Source organism: Tiliqua scincoides, chromosome 7 (genome assembly GCF_035046505.1).
Source record: "Tiliqua scincoides isolate rTilSci1 chromosome 7, rTilSci1.hap2, whole genome shotgun sequence".
Lineage (NCBI taxonomy): Eukaryota > Metazoa > Chordata > Lepidosauria > Squamata > Scincidae > Tiliqua > Tiliqua scincoides.
In genome coordinates, this window is record NC_089827.1 from 20,414,440 (window position 1) to 20,422,871 (window position 8,432).

The 8,432-nt window shown below is 44.8% G+C and overlaps 1 pseudogene; it reads left to right on the plus strand.

Moving 5' to 3' along the window:
- Window positions 1-7,977: 7,977 nt before the first annotated feature.
- On the plus strand, window positions 7,978-8,091 carry LOC136657749 (5S ribosomal RNA; annotated as a pseudogene).
- The last annotated feature ends 341 nt before the right edge of the window (window positions 8,092-8,432 follow it).

An 8,432-nucleotide genomic window follows, 5' to 3' on the forward strand; every position in this document is an offset into this window, starting at 1 on the left:
TTTCAGACTAAATGAGAAACATGGATACTTTGGGTCAAGACAAAAGGAAACGGCATTGTGTTCACTTGCTTCCAATAGGAGACCCCCCCCTCCAAGCATTGCATGACTGTACCAACTATTGGTTGCCCCCTTCCCAACAACCAGAGGACTAAGTTCAGAGGACTAAGTTCTCTCACTCTGGAGATTCCATTCAGTGTCAAGCATGCTAGCTCCTTTGTTTTGGCTTTGTGCCAGGATATTAACACTTACAGCTCAATCTTAACTAGGCTTTCTGCCAGTAGAATGCCCATTTTGTGCAGTCACTCTTGGAGCTTTTCCAAGCAGCCCACTCTCTGCTATTTTTTTTTTTTAAGTGGCGGGCGACTTGCAAGTCTCTGGGAGTGGCTATGATTGTGCACCCATTCTCTGAGCCTTTCCACACTGCTGTCGACCCCCATCATTTAAAAAAAGGGGGGTAGAAGGATGGGATCTGGAGGGGCAGAGAACCATGCTGAAAATGGCTGCTGGCTCACAGTCACTTTAAGCATGGTTTGGGAAGCAATGGCAATGACATGATGACATCACTGAGGTTACTCCAGGGTGAGGTGGCAGTATTTGTTTCCCCCACCCCCAGTGGCATGGTGGCCAAGACAGCCAGTACATTTCATGTAGAATTCTGGAAATGTGTGGAGTCCTAAGAAAAAATGTATTATACCAACACACCAGAGAAATTTGTTGCTTTTATAATGATATAGCAATTCACAAATCAGGTCTGGTATATCGAAAGGACTACCTCTTCCCATATGAGATGTCCTATCCCCTGAACTCAGTAGGAGGCTCTTCTGCATGTGCTGCCATTATCTGAGGTTTAATTGGTCGCAATGAGGGGAAGGGCCTTCTCTGTAGTGTCACCCCATTTATGGAACTCCGTCATTCCCTGTTGAATTAAGAACAGAACAGAACCTTCCCTGAGGCGGAGGCTCAGAATGCTTCTGGTTTGCATTGCTTCATTACTCTTATGATTTGGTTTTTTTCAGCCGCTATATTATTGTGTTTTTTTGTTTGATCTTATAATATTACATTTAATCAAGTTTTAACTTTGTATTTTATGGTATTTCATATTAGGAGTCACCTTGGGTGTTTTATTGCACAAGGGAAAGGTGGGAGGAGGTCTGGCTCAGTTGGTAGAGCTGCTGCCTTGTATGCCTGAAGATCTGAGGCTGCCAGTTCGAAACAACCAGAAGTACCCGAGAACTGACGACACACTGATATACTGATGAGCTGACTCTCAGTGGCAGAGAGGAGTTGCCGTCAAGTGGAGTGTGGGAGGCGAAGGGCCAGAGAGAGGCCAGACCAGGAAGGAATCCAGCTGGAAGGAGGAGTTCTATGAAAGACTAGATGTATTCAATTGTAAAAATCCCTACGGGGGTTTAGAACAGCCTGCCTACGTAAACCGCCTTGGATTAAAGTCTGAGGAGAAATCTGACGACCAAAGAAAGGCGGTATATAAATACCCGTATAAATAAATAAATAAATAAATAATTTTACTATAACTGTAGGAGGTACTAGCATTCTATTATTTTGCTTCCTTAAACCATAACAAAAGAAAATAAATGTTCGGGCATACATTATATTTAAAAACAGTCAAGTGCAACCTTCTAACCAGTCTTTCCAATTGTTTTTACTGGCCCTGTCTTTAATTAATGTCAGCTTATTCTCAGAATATTATAAGGTGATAAAACTCAGTGTTGTGAAAATGCTTCCCCAGCTGAATACTGTAGATCAAACTGTTGCGGAAAGCCAAGAAGCAGTAAAGCTTATTTTTTATTTTTGGAAACCCTATTTTAAACTGTTAAAATCATTGGCTTTCTAAAACAAATATTGGCAGAAACTGCCAATCCTTTTGCAAGGATTAAAACAGTAAATCTCTTTTTGAAGTCTGCTTAATGAACTTTAAGAATTTTCTCCCAAACAAGTACGCTTTCAAATTCAAGTTGTAAAAGTAGCCAGCTCAGGGCCCAATCCTATCCAATTTTCTAGTTGCAGCCTGGAAGTAAGGGAACAAATGTTCCCTCACAATGAGGAGGCCTCTGTGACTGCCTCCCCACCAAAGAATGCAGCACACACCCCATTGGCATGGCTGCACCGACCCTGGAAAACTGGATAGGATTGGGCCCTCAGTAGTCAGGATGGCTGCGATCTTGGAGAGTTACACTACTATCACGTTATAACTGCTACTGTCATTTGATTGCTTGAATCGTTCTACAATGGGGATGGTGTCTTCTGCTACATGGTCAGTGTTTTATTTCTGTTTATTTCCTTGAATTTAAGGAGAATGGAAGACACCCATCTAAACTTGTGTACTTGGTGCTTAGGTGACTGCTTGGAGAGCGAAAGATCAAATCAATAATAAGTAACAGTAACAAAGCTATTTACAGGACTGATGGCATCATACACACCCCACTCCATAGCCCGAATATCTGTAACATCCACCCCACCCCCACCCTGTGGCCCAAATATCTGGTATTAAGGACACAATCGTAACCAGAACTACTCAGAACTAAGTCATATTTTGTTCAATGGGGCTTACTCTCAGGAAAGTCTGGTTAGGATTGCAGCCTTAATGGGTTACCTTGAGCCATGGTGTGAACCTCCTACCCTTTTGCACTGCTCAGGGCCACTTGGACTGGGGGCCCATTCCTATCCAATTTTCCAGTCCTGGTGTAGTTGTGCCAGTGGGGTGTGCAGTGTATCCTGTGGTGGAGGGGCAGTCAAAACACTTTACTGCACTTTTGTGGCATCCTGCGCCAGCGTAGTGTGCTTTCTGCAGGCACTTCCTCTTAATAGGGTTAGGTTGTATGGCTTGTGTGATCTTAGTCAGTTAGGCATTTGAAACCCCCCCCCTTTTTTATTTTGAGCACTTTAGTACCTTTTTGTGCACCTTCACCCTTCTTTCCATTCTCCTTTCACTACAAATTATATAGTCATTACACTGGGTCCCTGCACACGATTGCTTTCCCTCATGTGTGCATGTTCTGGGTGTTTTAATACAGCACTGCTGGTAACATCTCCCCCACAGTCAAGGTCCGAGGTAATTTCATTGAGTGAACGTTTAATAGACACTTTACTGCATTAATCACTATCACCTGCCAATTGGTTTAGCAGAATGTGATGGAAAGGAATGGGGAATGGTATAAAGGAAGACAATGAGGTAGCATCTTCCTTTCCATTTTAGTGGAAAAGGCATGAGTAGTTGGCAACCTTCAGTCTCGAAAGACTATGGTATCGTGCTCTGAAAGGTGGTTCTGGAACAGCGTCTAGTGTGGCTGAAAAGGCCGATTCGGGAGTGACAATCCCTTTCACACCAGGAGCAAGTGCAGTCTGTCCCTGGCCTGTCTCCCTGGCTATGGGCCTTCCTTCTTTGCCTCTTAGCCTCAGACTGTTGAGGCTATTGAGACTGTTGAGACTGTTGAGACTGTTGAGCCTCAGACTGTTGAGGAAAAGGCATGTGAACATGGATTTATGCTGAGAGGGTTTTTGAAGAGTGAAACGAATCATGGCTCATAGAAATATCTGAAGTCAATGAGTTTCAAAGATAAAGTATCAGAGAAAATGGATGGAGGAATGAAAGAACACATTTAATCTTTAGTCTAGGCAGCAATTTTCAACCCTTTTCATCTCACAGCATACTGACAAGGTGATAAAATTGTCAAGGCAGACTATCCGTTTTTTGACAATTGACAAGGCACACCATGCTGCTGGCGGGGGGGGGCTCATATCCCTCAGTGGCCCTACCAACAAATGACCCTCCCCCCAAATTTCTGCGGCACACCTGTGGACCATTCACAGCACATCAATGTGCTGCGGTACACTGCTTGAAAATCACTGGGGAACAGATTGGTACCACAAAAACACAGGCCTTGTGAAGGAGAAGGAAGATGAATTCAAGAAGAAATATAAGGAAGAACAACAGGGTGTAAGAATTTAAAAGTAAGAAATTGGGTTTTAAAATGGATATGCTAAAGGACAGAAAGAGAAAAGGAGGAGTGTGGTGGAAATACAGGTATGAGCTGCTGCTGAAAAATGCAAATGGTTTTAGATATAACAAAAGATGAATGAAAAAGGCATTCACTAGGCAAGCTCGGGACAAATAAGAGAAGGAAAATAAGCGACATCTTCAGTGAAAGAAAGAACATATTGTAGACATTTCAGAAATGTTGAAAATGACATGATTTAAAAAATGACATCCAAATACCTTGCATGTAAGAGAGAAACACCAAGAGGGGTGTGTGTGTGTGTGAATAAGTGAATGAGAGAGAGAGAGGGAAGGAGGAGGAGGGAAAAAGCTTAAGAAAGTGAGTGGTCATCCAAAGAAGAGGAAGGATTAGCATTTGAACATAGGGTCACACAGAGAGATGAAACAAACACCAAAAATATGTAAATCAGCAATATAAAATTGATAATGAAGCAGAGCAGTTTAAATCACAACAGATCTGGAGGAAAAAAGAAGGTTTAGGACCCCAGGAGGCATCAAAAGATTGAGAAATTGAAGTAGAAAGGGAGCTTTTAACAAAAATGCAATATGAAAGACTGACCATGCAAGAACAAAAAAATCACATTTGTACATACAAAGATGACAAGGTCTTTTTATAATTAAAGGTATCAAAAGTGGAGGGGGGGGAACCAACAATAAAAGAGCTGGAAATAAGTGATGTTGTTAGAGAGAAGGAATCAGTAAGAGAAGTTAAGACTGTCCAAGTAGAATGAAAGGGACAGAAATAAGATGATCAAAGAATAGATTAGGGAAAAATAATCCAAGCATTTGACAAGCACAAGGAAAACACAGTGGGGAAAGTGGGTAAGAGAAGAAAGAGAAGACGGCTCAAGAGGAGACTTAGGACGGAATTAGGATTCCAAAAAGGAGATGCTACCTGCTTGAATAGTGGCATCCTCTTTCCACACAGGTTCAGCTCCATGTGAGTCTGGATTGGGCTGAAAACCGGGCTCAATGCTCCCCCTCCAGCAGCCCTTTCTGCCAACTCCTCACCTTTGCAATGAACCCCTCCCTTCTGCTTCCCTTTGTGCAGGGAACCAGGAAGGCTACCACAGACGGACTGGATGTCCTTGGTTTCCCCATGTCATGAATAAGTCCGTGTTAGGCCTAAGTTGGCATGAGAAGCCTGAACCAAACTAAGAAAATGTAACTGAGAAGTTGCTAGCAGTTCCCAGCTGCAGGAATGTGGGTAAATAAACAAAGAGGAAGGACTGTGTTGTCTCTCCTTTGATGGCCAGGAAGGACAGATAACAAGAATTACGACCGATTGGAGTGCTTGGCACCTCAGCAGACAGAGAGTCTCCTTAGCAAGGGTGACTGAGTGCAGCTGTGGATCTTCAGTTGGGAGGGGTAAGAACTATGAGGGGTTAGCAACCAGGCCAACTCCGAGAAGGTTCTGTTCATCAAGGGTTCTGATTGGACAGTCTAATAATTATGAAGTCACCTCAGCACTATTAGCATAAGAGGTATAATAATGAGTGCCCAGGGGGTGCATTGGAAGTTCTTTCTTGGACAGAGTGTGTGACGATCTGCACACGTGTAAGCTCCATTGTCCATCATGGGCACCTGGCCCCATAGGTAGCCCTGGAGCTAAGAGATCTACAAGAGTAACTTACCCAGGTGAGAGATAGGCATTAATAGAGATAGCCAGCTAGCTTTATTATTTTATTGCTGATATGTTTCCAAGATGTTTATGCCTCTAGCATTTGCTGCCTTACTGTAGAGTGTGTAACTTTATGTACTCAATAAACTAAAATACCTTTTACTAAGTTGTTTCATTGTCTGTTTGGGACAAAGGTTCAGAATTCTGCCTAGCTGTTCAGCAAGCTAAGAAGTTTCAGAAGGCGTTTGACACGGTCCCTCACCAAAGGCTACTGAAAAAACTCCACAGTCAGGGAATTAGAGGACAGGTCCTCTCGTGAATTGAGAACTGGTTGGAGGCCAGGAAGCAGAGAGTGGGTGTCAATGGGCAATTTTCACAATGGAGAGAGGTGAAAAGCGGTGTACCTCAAGGATCTGTCCTGGGACCGGTGCTTTTCAACCTCTTCATAAATGACCTGGAGACAGGGTTGAGCAGTGAAGTGGCTAAGTTTGCAGACGACACCAAACTTTTCCGAGTGGTAAAGATCAGAAGTGATTGTGAGGAGCTCCAGAAGGATCTCTCCAGACTGGCAGAATGGGCAGCAAAATGGCAGATGCGCTTCAATGTCAGTAAGTGTAAAGTCATGCACATTGGGGCAAAAAATCAAAACTTTAGATATAGGCTGATGGGTTCTGAGCTGTCTGTGACAGATCAGGAGAGAGATCTTGGGGTGGTGGTGGACAGGTCGATGAAAGTGTCGACCCAATGTGCGGCGGCAGTGAAGAAGGCCAATTCTATGCTTGGGATCATTAGGAAGGGTATTGAGAACAAAACGGTTAGTATTATAATGCCGTTGTACAAATCGATGGTAAGGCCACACCTGGAGTATTGTGTCCAGTTCTGGTCGCCGCATCTCAAAAAAGACATAGTGGAAATGGAAAAGGTGCAAAAGACAGCGACTAAGATGATTACGGGGCTGGGGCACCTTCCTTATGAGGAAAGGCTACGGCGTTCGGGCCTCTTCAGCCTAGAAAAGAGACGCTTGAGGGGGGACATGATTGAGACATACAAAATTATGCAGGGGATGGACAGAGTGGATAGGGAGATGCTCTTTACACTCTCACATAATACCAGAACCAGGGGACATCCACTAAAATTGAGTGTTGGGCGGGTTAGGACAGACAAAAGAAAATATTTCCTTACTCAGCGCGTGGTCGGTCTGTGGAACTCCTTGCCACAGGATGTGGTGCTGGCGTCTAACCTAGACGCCTTTAAAAGGGGATTGGACGAGTTTCTGGAGGAAAAATCCATTATGGGGTACAAGCCATGATGTGTATGCGCAACCTCCTGATTTTAAGAATGGGTTAAGTCAGAATGCCAGATGTAGGGGAGAGCACCAGGATGAGGTCTCTTGTTATCTGGTGTGCTCCCTGGGGCATTTGGTGGGCCGCTGTGAGATACAGGAAGCTGGACTAGATGGGCCTATGGCCTGATCCAGTGGGGCTGTTCTTATGTTCTTATGTTCTAAGTGCTCACTGAGGTCTAGTAACTTGAGGACTGAAACTTTAGTTGGAGAAAAAGTTCAGTGCCTGCAAGGGATAGCATTAAGCCTAGAGGGTCTCAGTGTCCCTGGGCTGAGGCACTGGCATGTACAGGGTGGTGGCAGGACTACCGGGCAAGGGGCCTTGAGGTTTTTAAAGTTCAAAAACCAAGAACCCTACGTCTCCAACCTCCCTTTGTTTATGACACCCCACTGGCTCAGGAACAAGAGTATTTCCTGCTGAGCTCATGGAAGTCCAAGTTTTTGAAACTACAAGCATTGTGGCCATAGCAGGAAACAATGATTCAGACCATGCTCCACAGCTTGATTTCCAGGTTTGTACTCAGGCTGCAAGATGGTCAGCAGGCCTGCGGCAGTGAGCCCTCTATGGCAGTGGTTCTCAAACTGGTGGGTCACAACCCACCAGCCTGAGAATCCTTGCCCTTCTCCCTTTAAGAGGTTGGGCAGGGAGAAAGCAGTGACACGATCTTCACGAAGAGGGGCTTTTTTTTACCTTACTTACTTGCTGCCGGGGCTCAGGAGGTGCGGGCAGCCCCACGGAGCCCTCTGCAGGGCCTCCCATGGCTTGTAGAATGTTAAAAAAACAACAACCCACTTCCCGGTTGTGATCACTAAACCAGAAGTGGGTTGCAATCGTTTTTCACCCCGCCTTCATAAAAAGTACCCTGGTTCTCAAACTCCTAGAGTGTCACCCTGAGAAAGGGGGTGACACCACACCGCTCAGCCCTCTGTTCAGTAATCTTCGGCTCCTTCAGGCACAGCCACCTCACATTCTCACTGATGATGGTGTTTTTACCACTCGCCAACTGTTACCCTGCACATGCCTGATCTTGTCTGATCTCGGAAGCTAAGCAGGGTCAGGCCTGGTTAGTACTTGGATGGGAGACCGCCTGGGAATGCTGGGTGCTGTAGGCTTATACCATAGTCTTTCGAGACTGAAGATTGCCAACCAATGAGAACATAAAGTGACTGGGCCCAAAGTGAGCCAAAGATCGCCAAATGGAGGTGGTCTGGAGGCAGGTTTTTTACATTAACTGCAATATAATAGCCTGTAAGGTTGGGAGAGGTGATTATGTCATTATATCACCTCCAAACATCAGGACCACCAAGTTCCTCCAGGTAAGTACCACACCATGTGGAACCCATCCTAGGGATGCTTCTACCCACATTGGCTGCTGTGGAAATCTCAGTAGCCTCCACATTCTCTTAGATGATTGCACAGTGACTCTAGATAGCCCAAACTCTATGTGTGACTC